At 42.4% G+C, this 17,046-nt stretch overlaps 1 protein-coding gene and 1 pseudogene across 2 annotated transcripts in view; one reads left to right on the top strand and one right to left on the bottom strand.

Annotated features, from left to right (window-relative positions):
- LOC113426492 (uncharacterized) overlaps positions 1-17,046 on the bottom strand; it is an 807,865-nt gene that overhangs the window by 495,946 nt on the left and 294,873 nt on the right. The gene's annotated exons all lie outside the window — the stretch shown is intronic.
- The window catches only part of LOC113428302 (uncharacterized), a 110,264-nt pseudogene that overhangs the window by 88,444 nt on the left and 4,774 nt on the right, over positions 1-17,046 (top strand). The window contains exon 2 of the transcript XR_015747094.1: positions 6,802-8,120. The product of XR_015747094.1 is annotated as an uncharacterized LOC113428302 (transcript). The remainder of the gene's footprint in view (positions 1-6,801; positions 8,121-17,046) is intronic.

The following is a 17,046-nucleotide window of genomic DNA, read 5'->3' on the forward strand; positions in this document are numbered from 1 at the left end:
GAGAGTTGGAAGGGGCTTTAGAGGTCTTCTACTCCAACCCCTGTGATCAATGCCGGAGACTCTATTCCATTTCAGACAAGGGACTGTGCAGTTTCTTCTTAAAAGCCTTCAGTCGACATCCGTGGGGAAACCTGATCCTTTAAATCTTGCTGAGGTGCTTGAGATCATTTCATCAATTAACATCCCCCCTTGCTCTAAAGTTAGATCAAAAGGTGTGAGTGTACTGTAAGTAGTAATCACAAACATTCCCCATCCCCCCAGATAATGAAATATTTTTGGGGATATTAAAAGGCAGAATATTATATTTCCCCAAAGGAGAAATGGAGAAAAAAAAATCTTAACAAAGGCAGAAAGCAGCCCAACAGCTTCCAGCAGATGCCTGAAGTCTTTAGAGATGGATGTTTTGTGACCATTAGGAAATCCAGGCCAGCCTATTCACAAACAAAACACCTTCAGCTCCAGTTGATGGGATTAAAATGTGCATTGCCCCACCCAAATTCTAAGAACAGGAGGGTGACCTTTTAGCACATAATAGGATTAACTCACCAGCATTGAAAAAGCAAAAGACACAAAAACCCCTTTCATTGCACAATCCTGAGAACAGTTCATACTTCAAAAGTCACAGAAATCTATAAAGACCCATCTACACATTCAGCCATTTTGTCAGCTTTCCCAGAACTTCATGCTGTTTTTGGTTCTTCTCATCAGTAAACGTAATCCTTCTTTTCAGTCAGCCTCCATTTTATTTCCAGCGTCCTTCTCCCAGCTTGGAACCAGACCAGATTTTTCTTCCAACAGTATCCACATATATGTGTTCTGTCTCACCTGTATCCACAGGTGAGAATCCCAAGTTCAAATATTCAAGCAAGCAAAACCAGACCCAAAAGAGTTAACTGCCTTGTTTTCACAGTTCTTGGCAGTCTTCCCGGAATCCATCTGGCAAGTCTGGACTGTCCATAAATCACAACGCCGCAGCCATACGCAATTCTTTCACACCAAAAATGCACTTTCCTTCAAGCGGGGGAGAGGCGTTAACACGCTCCTTATATATCCCCTGAAGGGGCGTGTCAGTCTCTTTAATTAATCATTGGCTTGACGTCTCTTTTCTAATTGAGATTGACGTCTCAATCTTCTCGTCCTAGCATCAAACCAGCATCCGGCAGTTTCATCATCGCTTGAAGCCTCTGGCACATTTTCCTGATTAACAGTTAACACCTGAGGTGCAATCAGGGAGGGAGTTCCAGAAGAGGAAGACGCCTCTGAAACTTCTAATAAATCAGGCTCATCTCTCAGATTTAACTCCTCCTCCTCCCCCAGACTCCTCTCAACGTCGCTCAATAATGCAGGCTCGAATCTTAATGCCAGATCTTCTTCATCACTCGAGCCTACATCTGCTGACGAACCAGGTTCAAACCTCGGAGGCACAACATATATGTGTATATTCTCAGCCTCGTCTGGGTACTGGAGAAGTACTTGAAGAAAAAAATGTTACTCACAGGCTTCATGATAATTCTTATTGCAGCATTCCAGTCCTGAGCAGCAAGAATGGAGAACCTGAACAAAGTTAGCGCCGAGAGCGGCAGCCTGTCAGCACTTATTATACCGTCTCCAGCCCCTCCCAGCTGTTCCAGCTAGCCTAACATCTGCTGAGGAATCTAACATTCCCTCCGCCTCCACCCCGTGCCTGATTCTTGACACCTGGCCCTACACTAGTGTTTCCCTTTGTGCCTCGTCTCCCAACCACCACCACCACCCTTTCAGTTCCATCTTGTTCCGTCCTGTGTCCCCAACATGCAGCTCCCCTCTTGCATGTCCTGGTCTGTTCCTCCTCGATGTTCATGTTGTTCATGACTGACACGCTGCGTCTGGGAGGCTAGTTAAAGCATTCTGGGCTACGTGACTCACAATTTTATCGCAGCTGACCAGGAGGCTGGTAGGAGCGTTGTCATCAGGAACAGCGGCTACAGCAGCTATACACCCGACACCCCAGGCTAGTCCCGCTGATGTCTCAAACTCCGGGTTAGGCAGCATGCATGGTTGAACTCCCAGAGCCTGACAATATGTATAATCTCTCTCCAGGATTTACAGATATCTTTGATGATACATAATTCTACCAGTAAAAAAAGGGAAATTGGCTTTTTTTTTGGGCAGAACAACATGTTGAAAAATGAAAACCCTTGAAATGGGAGGAGGAAGCTAGGAAATGGGTCCTCCTACTCAGCACAAGGCATTCTCCATAGGATTGTGAAGGGACCCTGTAAGTCTACAGTGGCCAAACCTCAGAAGACATCGAATTGCTCCTTTCCAGACTAAGAAATTTTGTTTAAAAGGATTGCAGGAGCTGCGCCTTTTGATACAATGGGTTAGAAAAGGCTCTACCAGACGACTCCTGACATACTGTATAAGGTTAGATATTGACGAAAAGGCAGCATCTCCAGCCAGGAATTGAATGGGGGAAGGATGGTGGGTCTTGTAGTGCAATGACATCTGCAGGTCTGCTTCGCCACCCCCTCCCCCCGCAAGATCAATGCAATCCTAATTTGTACCTATTGCAGCTGTGGATTAGCGCATGCAAGTTTCTTTTTCTATTGCAGTGATTTTTAGTGTCTCTTTTTAAAAAAAAATCTGGGTGCTTGCTTTTCATCCCTTGGCTTTTCTTGTGGGTGATATGGGTGAGCTTCTCTTGTGGGACCCAGATGGGGGACTTTGGTGTTGTCCGGCAGCACCCCAGTTGCCCCCCTCCCCGCAGTGGCTTCAGCAACATTTCTTCTTGCACCTAGAGAGGAGGCGGGAACCTTTGCCAGGTTATGCCGGATTATGTTGCGGAAGTTCCTTAGCAGGCAGAGTCAAACAAAAGTTATAACCAGTAGCCAGTGTGGGTTCATCAAAAACAGATCATGCTAAACAAACCTTACAATCACAAGCTACTTCTTGGAAAGCTAGAAAAATGTGGGATAGACAGCACCACCACAATATGGATTCCTAACTGGCTGACAAATTGTACTCAACATGTAGTCCTCAATGCATACCGTATTCCAACTGTGGTTTTACTAAGGCTTGGTAAAACGGTAGTATAACTTCACATGATCTTAGTTCTATCCCTCTATTAATGCAGCCTAGGACTGTATTGGTTATTTTGACTGGAACTACACCCACATGGAGGGAAGTAAGCAGTGGGGTACCCCAAGATTGCCTTTTAGACCCAGCACTGATCTAAATCTTCATAAACTATCTAGGCAAGAGAACAGAAGGGGAACTTATCAAATTTGCAGACAAGAAGAATTGCCAACACTCCAGAAGACAAGATGAAGATCGAAAATGACTTGACAGGCTTGAACAGTGGGCCCTATTTAAAAAAAATGATATTCAGCAGAGATAAAAAATAAAGTTTAACACTTACACAAGAAAAAACAATTGTATAAGTACAAACTAGGTGAAACCTGTGAGAGTCCTAGTGGACAATCACTTAAATGTGAGCCAGCAGTGAGTGGCAACAGTCGAAATAATCAATACAATCCTAGGCTGCATTAATGGAGCGATAGAATTAAGATCACGTGAAGTTATAGTACCGCTTTACAAAGCCTGAGTAAGACCACACTTGGAATACTGCATCCAAATCCAGTCACCACAATATAAAAAGATATTGAGACTCTGGAACACATGCAGAGAAGAGCAACAAAGATGATTAGGGGGATGGAAGCTAAAACACATGAAGAATGGTTACAGGAATTGGGTATGTTGAAAGAAAGACCAGGGGAGGCATGATAGCAGTATTCCAATATTTGAGTGGCTGCCAGAAAGAGGAGGGGGGGCCAAGTTAGTTGCAAAGCACCAGAAGGCAAGACAAGGAACAATGGATGGAAACTAATGAAGGAGAGAAGCAACTTAGAATTAAGGAGAAATTTCCTAAAAAGAGAACAATTAACCAGTGGAACAGCTTAGCCTTCAGAGGTTGTGGGAGCTTCAACACTGGACGTTTTTAAAAATAGACTGGATAGTCTCTTGTCTGAAATGGTATAAGGTCTCCTGTTGGAGCAGAGGGGTGGAGTAGAAGACCTCCAAGGTCCCTTCCAGATCTATTCTGATTGATTGATTGATTGATTGATTGATCTTGAAAGCTGCAGCCTTGACTTTGTTGGAGCAGCAGGAACAGGTTAATATGCATATTTTGTGGGGAGGAAGAAGAGCCACTTTGCTGTTCCCAGGATGGAAGCAGCAGCTGGCAGGTGAGTTGGGGGCAGCAGGTGGGAGGAGAGTCCAGGAGCAAGTTGGGCTGTTCGGTTCCCTCCACGGCCTGGAAGCAGAGAAGCAACTAGGTTGAAGCATGTCAGCTGCAGGTTCCTTCCCTCCCCAAATCGGAGCCCGCTGGGGCTGCACGCTGTGAAACTGGTGGCTGCGATTTTCTGCTGGGGGGAAGATTTAAAAAGCCTCTTTCGAGTGACAGTGGATCCTTTGGGAATGGCTCCCCTCCAGAGGTTGTGGGGGCTCCGTCACTGAAGGGTCTTCAGAGGAGATTGGACAGCCGTTCGGAATGGAATAGGGTCTCCTGCCTGAACAGGGGATGGACTAGAAGACCTCTACAGTCCCCCCCAACTCAGTTATTCTGTAGTGGACCTGATGTTTTCCAGGGAACAAGATCGGACTGAGGTGCCTCTTCTGGGTCTTTCCTGGGTTGTTTTACTTCCATTTCTAGTTTACAAGCACCGTGTTTTCCTCTTGGTTCCATCCGTGTATTCACCAGGTTCAACTCTGCTTAACCCAGCTGTTTTTTTAAAAATTGAATGTTTTGAACATTTTGATCATTTTTATAAAATTTATTGGCCACCTACCTTACCATGACATTCCTGTGGGTGGCTTAGGGACATAAAAAATACATACACATGAAAACACATTAAAGTAACAAATGTAACTTGGTTCTGTCATGTAACTTCATGCTTCATGATTGGGCAGTCAGTAAGTGAGGACTACTTCAATTGAGATGTCACCAAAGGGATTGTGGAAAGTATTTTCTGCTCTTACTTGAAGCTTATGGCATCCATGGGCAAAACTGGTGCTTCAAATCTTACATAGGCTTTAGACATACTTTCATCAGTTAAAGCCCCCATATCTGTAAAGTTGGTGTCATGCAGACTGACAAATGTGGCTCAGTAAAACCAAAGACAAAGTGTGTGTGTGTGTTGATAAGCCATTGCATTTATCCATCTGAATAAAGACGGGTCCCTCCTAAGGATGAAGGAACCCTGAGCATAGTGCATGGCAGATATTTATACATTTATTTGCTTTCACTTCATTACACAAGGGGCAGTTGGCACAAGACAGATATAGAAGACATAAAAATTATAAAAAAATTTTATAGAAATAGTCAAGCATTCCTTCTGTAGTTTCAGTCACATGCCTAACCCAGAAGCTAGTGGTTTCCTGTGAAAGTTTCCATGTCCTCAGAAGCCTGTTGAGGCCTGAACTTCACCCTTGCCATCTCAACAGACGAGCAATCATCAAATTCATCAGATTCCTGATTAACATTGGTGCAGAAGGTTTGACTACAACCATTTTGAGATTTTTTTCAGGGTTGAAAGACATGGATTTTCTCCATATTGTAGGTGTGTGTATTTCTCTCTCTCTGAATGTATATATCTGCAAACATATAATCTGTCCCCAGGTCTTCCAGATAAACAGTCATGTGAAAAAGAAAGTACACTCTCCTTGACTTCTATGATTTTACATATCGGGACATAGTAAAAATCATTTGGTCCTTAGAAGTTCTTAAAAATACAACCACAGATGAACAACAATGCATGACATATTATATCAGGTCATCATTTATTTTATAAAAATGATTATTATTTTACTATGTCCTTGACTGGCAATGTTTTCCTTGTGAATAATCTTCCTCACTGTAAAATGATGGATTTTAAATTGTCTGGAAATGGCCTTTTAAACCTTGCCAAATTGTTGGGCAGCAACAATTGCTTCTCTAAAATCACCGGTGATGTCTTTACTCTTTGGCATTATGTTAACTCATACCTCAATGCCGGAGATAAGCAAACTCCTACAACTTCAGCTTTTATAGATGTAGCCACACTTGCTGACGATCAGTTGATCCAGAGTATTTCATTAGCAGTACTGGACTGCTACTTTGCCTTGTTATAGTATGGAACCAGTGAGAACTTTCCTAATGGTGAAAAGAATTGGCCAGCAGAATGGCTTGCCTTCAGATGTTCTAGTGCTCCATCACTGGATGCTTTTCAGAAGAATCAGGATAGCCACTTCTCCGAAATGATATAGGGTAGTGGTGGTCACATCGCATGCAGTATCGTGATGTATTGCGAAGTTTTTTTGCCTTTGCAGAGCCGGGTTGGGTGTGCCCTGCAGGGCTCATCAGCAGCCCACAGGCCATTGATTTCACAGGCCTGGTATTTGGTCTCCTGCTTGATCAGGTGTTGGATCAGAAGACCTGCCAGGTCCTTTCCAATTCTGTTGTTTCGTTCTGTTCTGTTGCGATGATATTTTTTATGTCATGATAAGTAAAAGCATAGAAATTAAAGAGGGTGTAATTTCTTCCTCACTTGACTGTATTTGAAAACAGTCTCTGCTAAGTATTTGTGATTGACCCAGTCAACAAGTTCGAACTTGGATCTGGGTAGTCTTCCATGTGTCAAATGAATCATGATTAGTGTAAGCTTATTGGAGCATTATGTCATGTTTGCTTTGTCATTGTAATATAAACGTTTTCTTTTTTCCCCCATCTTCTGCAACCATTTTATGCACAATTAAAGATACCCTTTTATTTTAATCTTATAGGCAAAGAGAATGGCAATAAGAACACTCTGCACAACTGAGGATAACCAGCAACATTGAATAGGAAAGCAAGTCAGTCCAGAAATCAAAATATTTTCCATTTCTTTCAGGGAGCCACACAATTCTTCACCTTCCTCAACAGATGAGAGAGAAGCAACAGAAAATCAAGAAGAGATTTCTAGGTCGGAAAAGTAGAGTTTGAAGTTCAAGCACACATTGCATGAAAAGTCAAAGATTATTTTTCCATTCAGCAAAAGAGGGGAATATCTGGAAGTTACTGGGGAGGAAAAGGTCACTTGGAAAGCCACGTAGTGCAGACAGTGTTGCAGGCCTTGCTCTGGGAGGAAGAAAATCGCCACTACTACTAAAGAAAGGATGACCCATATTTTGGACATCCTCTGGAATATGAGTTGTGGAATATGAGTTGTGGAAGAGCTCCATAGATGTGCAAATCACAGCTGATTATGCCTGAGAGGATCCAAGCTGAAGAAAAACCTTACATATACTCTGAATGTGGAAAAACCTTTGAACAGAACAGTTCTGTTGTGGTTCTTGGAAGGGCCCACACAGGAGAGAAGTCCTACAAGCACTCCAAATATGGTAACTGCTTTAGGGAGCATGACGAGGGGGTGATACACCAGAGAACTCACACAGGAGAGAAACCCTTTGAATGTTCTGATTGTGGGGGGGAAATCAGTAACAATTCCAACCTTATTAGCCACCAGAGGATTCACACAGGCGAGAAACCCTTTAAATGTCTTGAATGTGGGAATAGTTTCAATTGGAATTCTCATCTCATTGCACACCAGAGGAGTCACACAGGTGAGAAACCATTTGAATGTCCTGATTGTGGAAGAAGTTTCAGTACCAATTCCAGCCTGGTGGTACACCAGAGGACTCACACAGGTGAGAAACCATTTAAATGTCCTGATTGTGGAAAATGTTTCAGTCAGAATTCCACTCTGGTGAAACACCAGAGGACTCACACCGGAGAGAAACCCTTTGAATGTCCTGATTGTGGGAAAAGTTTCAGTTGGAATTCCAGCCTAGTGAGACACCAGAGGACTCACACCGGAGTGAAACCTTTTGAATGTCCTGATTGTGGGAAAAATTTCAGCCAGAGTTCCAACCTCATGATGCACCAGAGGACTCACACAGGAGAGAAACCATACGAGTGTCCAGACTGTGGGAAAGATTTCAGTATTCGGACTAGCCTTCTAAATCATATGCTTCTACACACAGGGGAGAAACCATTTGAGTGCCCTGAATGTGGACAGTGTTTCAGGAAACGGTCCACCCTTATCACACACAAGGAAATCCACATGAGACCCAAAGTGATAAGTGTAGAGGAGGCTTGAATTTCATTTCTAAGGTCCCATTGTAAGTCCAGCTGAGAAATGATTATTTAATTTGACTACATAGAATATGCCTGCTTTTTTTGTCGGCAAGTATGAAATGGTATTAGATAGGAAGGAGAGAAGAAAAAAATTGCAACGTATTCGTTTGATAATGGCTATCTGGGCAGCAGCAGCAGAAGTTGCTGGATATTTATTTTTGCAGAAATTGTACAATTATGAAAAAATGTAAAAAGAATAGGAGTGTTCTTTTTTATTTCTTTCATGGTAGATGATAGAAGTGCCACGTACAGAGTCCCAGCCTTTTTCTCCCTGGATGCCCTGAGATTTTCAGCCCCAGAATTCCCCAGCCAGCTTCTCTCGGGGATAGGAGCTATAGTTAGAGATTGTGGTTCCTCGTATAAGGAGAAAGCAAGAGGAGAAGACAAATAGAGGGTGTTCAAAGTTCATCTTTTCCTAACAGTGCACCAAGCATGTCTGTTCAGATTGTGTCAAGAATGAGCCATGCAAGTGGAAGAAACCATATGAATAGCAAATATATTGGGAGAGTTTGGGGCTGTGGGAAAAATAGTGCCTCCCCTACAGAAAAAGGAGATCCCCAAGATAAATTCTAATTCTCTGGCTTCTTTCCTGAAGAGCAAGGGTTAAACCTAGAAGCCAGAAAAGAAAAGAAGCCCCAGAGAATAAAAATACCATCTCCCGTTTTCTTTCTTCTCACCTCTTTCTTAACAGAAATCACCTCCGGCTAATAGCCTGCATAAGTCCCGTTCATGAAATAAATTCATTGTTTCTTCTGTAAACTGAATAGCTCCGGTTATTATAACATTATCTTGGGCTGGCTGACTCCTTGATAAAATCCGGCTAAAAGTCAGGGAGGAACCAAAATTAATAGAATTAAAAACAACTACACCACTTGACAGGATTAAGGGCGCATTATCTGAAAGAAATAAGAAAATCACACTTCTTGACTGGATTAGGACTGAGGGGGGAAACCATTGCACCACCAATCAAATAACAAAGATATACAAAAGCAAACCTCAGGTTTTGAAACACTGTAAAAGGTATAAAAAATATCTGTCTAGCTGGCGTCTAGCTGACCCGGAAGCCATTGCTGTCCCAGGACCATTGGATTCCGAAATAAAACCTCCTTTCCGAATAGCCTGCTTACCAAGTTTTTTTTCCCCACCAGCTATGATTTCTCACCCCGGCTGAAGAGAATGAACCAGAGAGGAACTTTTCCTTCCAACAGGGCAGTGACAAAAGCAGTGTAAAATGTCAGGTGTAAAGGCTGTTCTGCCTTGCAGGTGGCCTTCATGGAAAAGAGCTGTAGTAACATTGAGTGGAGGAGAAAAAGGATTGTAGTTTTGGGCACAGGAACTCCAGGTTTATTCACAACTCCTCCTGGGGTCATCTTTGTTTTTAAGGACCTCCTTATTAGCCTTTGATGGTTGGAAGGTGAGAGCAACCCCAAGGGACAGATACTTTTGTGGTTCACCCCCTCCTTGGTGATGAGATGTGAGGAAAGAAAAGTAATACAATGCTGTCTTCCCAACACATGGGAGAAGTTTCCTGTTCTTTCACTTCTCTCCCAGGGCTCAAGGATTCATTCTACAAATAAAGAGAGGAACATTATTTGTAGCGGCAAAAGTGACATTTTAGCTATGCAGACGAATGATCCTGATTTTGCTGGGATCGGAAGACGCCAAATAATTCCAAGATTGTTCATTTCACCAACACCGTTCAAAAAGACAGGTTACAATTTTTTTTGGTAGGTCATGTTGCATGTGATCCCTTTGCAGAAGGACACTCGGTGACCAGGAACAGATCAGGACCGGCATCTGGAGGAACCAAGGGGCTCTTTCAGCCTCAGGCTCCAACTTACTTTGAATTTAAACGTGCAAAATTTCTAAACTTTAAAATAGTAAATGTATCTTCCATCATTTTTCCTTTCTCACTTTTCTTGGTGTCACATGTTAGTGCATATGTTTATCATGTCTCATCTTCTTATGGTTAGGAGTTAGAAACTCTTGGAAAGCCTCAGGATATTTGTATAGGGCCACATAAAGATATCAAGCAAAATTTAAGAAACCCAATCTAAGAGTCAGAGGGGATGGTCTACAAGGTGAATTCAAAAGACATAAGGAATTATATTGAAACATGTCAGTCTCTACATATACTTTCACTCCCCAGATTTTATTCCATTGGTGGTACATGCTTTAAAACTGGTTCTCCTTCATAGTAGGGTTGTCTTTATGGACATGTTCTTTTCTTGGAAATGCCACTGCCTCCTCCTGTGATTTTTTTTTTTTTAACTTCCATACCTAGCAAACAAACACAGGATTTCCTAGTGGTGCACCATCCATTTATTATCCTGACACAGCTGTGCTTAACCTAAGATTTTTTAAATCATAGCTATTGAGCACCCTTTGGGATGTCCAGTTTTATAGACATTCCTCGGTTATCACTTATATGGTGCTGAAAAAGTAGACTTACAAGTGTTCCTCAAAGTTGTGGCCATCACAGTTATTCGGGGATGGCACTGGCTTGCAATTAGTCATAGAATTACCATTTGGAACCTCCACAATTGGCTTCCAACAAACAAAATTGACAGGAAGTTGCAAGTCACAGTTGTGGTACATTGCACTGAACAGAACATGGTGATTCGCTTAATGACCATAGCTAGAACAGATGTAAGTTGGCATGGTTTAGTGAGGACATATTTAATGACCACACCAGTCACGAATGGACTTGCGGATCCCAATGGCTGTCATTAAATGAGACTACCTAACCAGCCTGGTTGTGCACAGTATTTCTTGCCTTTTTTTCTTACAGGCAGTCCTTGATTTACAACTGTTCATTTAGTGACCACTCAACAGCACTGAAAAAAGTGACTTGATGATTGTTTTTCACACGACCATTGCAGCTATCCTCATGGTCACATGATCAGAATTCAGATGCTTTCCAAAGCACCCTAATTTATGACGGTTGCACTGTCTCAGAGTCATGTGATTCTCTTTTGTGACCAGCAAAGTCAACAGGGAACCCAGATTCACTTAACAACTGTATGATTAACAATGGCAATGATTCATTTAACTCTGGCCAAAAAAAGTTGAAAAATGGGGCAAAACTCACTTAACAGATGTCTCACTTAGCAACAGTGAAATTTTGGGCTGAATTGTGGTTGCAAGTCGAGGACTACCTATATTTACATAAAGTATCACAGTTGGAAGGGACCTTAGAGGTCTTCTAGTCCAACCCCTCTTGCTCAAGGCAGGAGACCCTATACTATTTGAGACAAGAGGCTGTCCGGTCTCTTCTTAAAAGCCTCCACTCTACTTCCATGTGCAAACCCTGTCCTTTAATCTTGCTAAAGCTCTTGGGATCATTTCATCGATTAACATCCTCCCCTTGCTCTAATGTTAGATCAAAAAGTATGAGTGTACTGTAAGAAGTAATCACAAACACTCCACCCCTAGAGAATGAAATATTTTGGGGAATATTAAAAGAGACAGAATATTATATTTCCCCAACAGAAAACTGGAGAAGAAAACTCTTAACAAAGGCAGAAACCAGCCTCAGCACTTATCCAAAGTCTTTAGAGAAGGATGTTTTGTTAAGAAATCCAGGCCAGCCTATTCACAAACAAAACACCTTCAGTTCCAGTTGATGGGATTAAAATGTGCATTCTCCCACCCAAATTTTAAGGACAGGAGGGTGACCTTTTAGGACACGATAGGATTAACTCACCACTTTTGAAAAAGCAAATGACACAAAAGCCCCTTCTTTGTACACTCCGGAGAACAGTTCATACTTCAAAGTTATAGAAACCTATAAAGTTCCATCCATTCATTTAACCATTTTGTCAGGTTTCCAGGAACTACATACTCTTGTTGCTTCTGCTCATCAATATACAGAATCCTTCTTTTCAATCAGCCTCCATTTTATTTCCAGGGTCCTTCCAGCTTGGAACCAGATCAAATTTTTCTTCCAACAGTACCCACATATATGTGTACATGTATACTTTCTCTCCAGGACTTACAGATATCTTTGATGATACATAATTCTACCAGTAAAAAAAGGGAAAAGGCTTGTTTTTTGGGTGCAACAATATGTTGAAAAATGAAAACCCTTAAAACGGGAGAAGTAAGCTGTCAACCTTGAAGCTTGATCTGGCTGTGGGTTTGTTTTTTTCCCCTTTCCAGTTTCCTTTTCTGTAGTTTTCTAGTTGGGATTCCTTCAGGTAGCTTCGGGCTTGTCAAAGCTTGGAGCCTTAAGGGGGTTGTAATTAAAATAAACTAGTGGGTCAACGACATTCCAGCTGTTGGCTGGCTGGAGGAGGAGGAAGGAGTTGCCAGGTAACCAGCAGGAGCCTGGATTGGACAATGTGATCATTGTTTTGAAGGAAAGTGAAACTGTTGGGTTTATTGAGGTGGAAAGCCCTGGAAAATTTAGAGTTGGCTTTCCACCAGCTAATACCAAGATGATGTCTCCTAAATAAAACCTGTTCTTTGGGAATCGGCCTCAGAATTCTGGTTTGAAATGGGGTCAATGCTTGGAGGGCTGACAAAAGCTGGGAAGGATCCTCCTACTCAGAACAAGGCATGCCCCATAAGAATGGCCATTCCCCGTGGAAGAAGTCATTGAATTGCTCCTTTGCAGACTTAAGGAATTTTGTGAAAAGCCTTGCAAGACATGCGCCTTTTAATACAATGGATTAGAAAAGGCTCTACTAAACTCCTCCTGACATACTGTATAAGGTTAGATATTGACGAAAAGGCATACTCTCCAGCCAGGAATTGCATGCGGGGGAAGGATGGTGGGCCTTCTAGTGCAATGACATCTGAAGGTCTGCCTCGCCCCTCTTCAATATCAATGCATTCCTAATTTGCACCTATTGTAGCTTATTGTGGATTAGCAAAGGCAAGTTTCTTTTACTAGTGCAATGATTTTCAATCTATATTTTAAAAAAATCTGGGTGCTTGCTTTTCATCCCTTGATTTTTCTTCTGGGTGATATGGATGAGCCTTTCTGACGGGACTTGGCAGGAGGACACTGGCATTGTCTGGTGGCACCCCAGGCGTCCCTCTCCCTGCGGCAGCTTCAGCAAAGGGGTTAAAGTTTTCCTCTTGTGACTAGAGACGAGGCAGGAAAAGGGAAAATGGGGCTGGGAGCCCAGTTTCCGGCCCCTCCCATTTCTTTTCCAGGTTACGCCAGGTTATGCTGTGGAGATCCTCTCAAACAAAGTTATAAAAAGTAGCCAACATGGGTTCATCAAAAACAGGTCATGCCAAACAAGCTTTATTTCATTCTTTGACAAAGTGACTAAATTAGTGGACCAGAGAAATGCTATGGACATTGTATACTTAGATTTCAATAAAGCATTTGATAAAGTGGATGACAACCTACTTCTGGGCAAGCTAGATAAATGTGGGGCAGACAGCAACACCACACAATGGATTCCTAAACTGGCTGCAAATCATACTCAACATGTAGTCCTCAATTGAACTGCACCCACATGGAGGGAAATAAGCAGTGGGGTACCTTCAGGTTGCATTTTAGACCCAGAACTCATCAAAATCTTCATAAACAATCTAGATGAGGGGATAGAAGGGGAACTCATCAAATTTTCAGATGACACTAAGCTGGAAGGAATTGCCAATGCCCCAGAAGACATGGTCAAGATCAAAAATGACAGACTTGAAGAGTGGGCCCTATCTAACAAAATGATATTCAACACCGATAAAATTAAAGTTTTATACTTAGCCAAGAAAAAACAGTTGTATAGGTATGTTGGAAGAATTATCCTTCTGGGTTCAGTTTCAAGTGGGGAAGAAAAACACTGGAAACATGGTGACTGCTTGGAAAGATAGTTTAATGGTGGACAGGATCACCTGCCTTGGGTGAAGAAAGAAGGAAAAGGGCTGGTATGCTGAGACTGCAATTGTTTATACCCTCTCTTGGGATTTGAATTTGAGTTTGTATTCTGATTGGTTGTCAGACTCCCATGGGGCAACTCTGTAGGCTGTCCTGAGTCCTATTCCTATTATAGCTCTACCTGGAGATCTTTGTTATGTAAAATAGACTAGCCTAGGTCAGAGTAATGGTCCATTAGCAAAGGTGGGGGTGAGCTGCTTCTGAGGTGAATTTCTGCTTCTGAGTTTCTACTCTTTTTAGGGGAAATATTCTGCCTTTTTAATATTTCCTAGGATATTTCATTTCTCTTTTTTTAAAAACTTTATTAATTTTACAATTAAAACAGACAGACAACACATACATAAATGTGAAAGAGAAAAAAGAAATAAAGAGGAAAAAGTGAAAAGGAAAATACAGAAAACAATTAATCATTTTTCTAGGAGAGGGGTGGGTGCTAAGTTACTACAGGTACAAACTATATGAAACCTGGATTAATGCCACTAACTTATTTATTTATTTATTTATTTATTTATTTATTTATTTATTTATTTGATTTGTCAATTGTTTACAAGATAATAAGTACAAGTGTATACATAGTTGTGAATATATGAAATGGGTACATATAAGAAAAATAAAAGAATAAGAGAAACAATAGGACAGGGACGGTAGGCACGTTGGTGCGCTTTATGCACGCCCCTACAGACCTCTTAGGAAAGGGGTGAGGTCAATAGTAGACAGTCTAAGGTTAAAGTTTTTGGGGTTTGGGGAAGAGACTACAGAGTCGGGTAGAGTATTCCAGACATTGACCACTCTATTGCTGAAGTCGTATTTCCTGCAATCAAGTTTGGTGCGGTTTACTTTGAGTTTGTATCTGTTGTGTGCTCTTGTGTTGTTATGGTTAAAGCTGAAGTATTCATTGACAGGTAGGACATTGCAATGTATGATTTTATATACCATGCTTAAGTCGGACCGAAGACGGCGTAATTCGAGGTTTTCTAGTTTTAGAATTTCGAGTCTGGTGGCATAAGGTATTCTACAACGGGTAGAAGAGTGGAGAACTCTTCTTGTGAAATACTTCTGGACTTTCTCAATTGTGTTAATATCACATACGTGATAAGGATTCCAGACTGATGAACTGTATTAGAGTATTGGTCTAGCAAATGTTTTGTATGCTCTGGTTAGTAGTGAGATATTACCAGAGAAAAAGCAACGTAGGATTAGGTTAACAACTCTTAATGCCTTTTTGGCTATGTAGTTGCAGTGAGCTCTAGCACTTAGATCATTAGAGGTGAGTATTCCCAGGTCCTTTACAGAGCTTGGGTCATCAACAAGATCTTGACTATTCAGCTTGTATTTTATTTTCTGATTTTTTTTACCAATATGTAAGACAGAGCAACTGTGAGAGGGATTTTGGCATCCTAGTGGGCAATCACTTAAATACATTTTGTGAGGAAGAAGAAGAGCCACTTTGGTGTAATGGTGAAGGCAGCAGGTTAGAGACAGAGAAATGCTCAGTTCCAGTCCCACTTGAAGGGCAAAAACCATCTGTTCAACTTTGGCCAATCCTTTCAGGCCTAGGAAGCAGGAAGGTGGGGGGGGGGGGAACCCTTCCAAAAACTACTGCCAAGGAAACTGCGAGGCCAGGCATCAAGACTGACCCAAAGGCACTAAAAACGAAGATAAGTAGCATCACTTTTCACTATTTCACGGGGCTCAGTTGCAAGGAGTCGAAAAGGACCTGCTGCCATATAAACAGTGAAAACATCTTCCAAATGCCATGGTGGAGCCTGGAAAAGCGTGTTTTTCCACCTCCTGTTGCTAGATGGCGGTAAGGCAACATCTGTACCTAGAAAGGTATCAATTCAGTAGTGCCATCCGAGCTTAAAAAAAGGAGGATTTGAAAAGCATTGAGTACTTTATTGCTAGAAAGGATGGGAGAGGGGGAGAAGCGCAGAGGGACTTCCTCTTCCGGGTCGCTCGTGGGAGGAAGGTGGTGTGCAGAGCGGCGTCTGTGCCCTTCCCAGGATGGAAGGAGCAGCTGGCAGGTGAGTTGGGGGCAACAGGTGGGAGGAGAGTCCGGGAGCAAGTCGGGCTGTTCGGTTCCCTCCACGGCCTGGAAGCAGAGAAGCAACTGGGCTGAAGCGTGTCAGCTGCTGCTGGTTCCTTCCCTCCCCAGATGGGAGTCCGCTGGGGCTGCACGCTGTGAAACTGGTTGGCTGCGATTCTCTGCTGGGGGAAAGATCTCAAAAGCCTCTTTCAAGCGAAGGTGGATCCTTTGGGAATGGCTCCCCTCCAGAGGTTGTGGGGGCTCCGCCACTGGAGGGTCTTCAGAGGAGATTGGACAGCCGTTTGTTCGGAATGGAATAGGATCTCCTGCCTCTACACGGGATGGACTAGAAGACCTCCAAGGTCCCCCCCAACTCAATCTGTAGTGGACCTGATGTTTTCTGGGCAAGAAAACCAGACTGAGGTGCCTCTTCTGAGTCTTTTCTGGGTTATTTTACTTCCATTTCTAGTTTACAAGCACAGTGTTTTCCTCTTGATTCCCCCATCCGTGTATTCACCAGGTTCAACTCTGCTTAACCCACCAGTTTTTAAAAAATTGAACATTTTGAACGTTTTGGTTATTCAGTTGTATTTATTTGTAAAATTTATTGGCCACCTACCTTACCATGACATAACTGTGGGTGGCTTCGAGAAATAAAAAATACATACACATTAAAACACCGTAAAGTAACAAATGTAACTTGGCTCTGTCATGTGACTTCATGCTTCATGATTGGGCCGCTTAGTGACACAGATGCTATTCCCAATTGCAGTCAGTAAATGAGGACTACTTCAATTGGGATGTCACCAAAAGGATTGTGGAAAGTATTTTCTGCCCTTACTTGGAGCTCATGGCTTCCATGGGCAAAACTGGTGCTTCAAATCTTGTTTTAGGCATCATTTCATCAGTTAAAGCCCCCACATCTGTAAAGCT

The sequence above is a fragment of the Notechis scutatus genome, chromosome 2 (genome assembly GCF_049901735.1).
Source record: "Notechis scutatus isolate UNSWTSFEM ecotype Mainland chromosome 2, rNotScu1.2, whole genome shotgun sequence".
Classification (NCBI taxonomy): Eukaryota; Metazoa; Chordata; class Lepidosauria; order Squamata; family Elapidae; genus Notechis; species Notechis scutatus.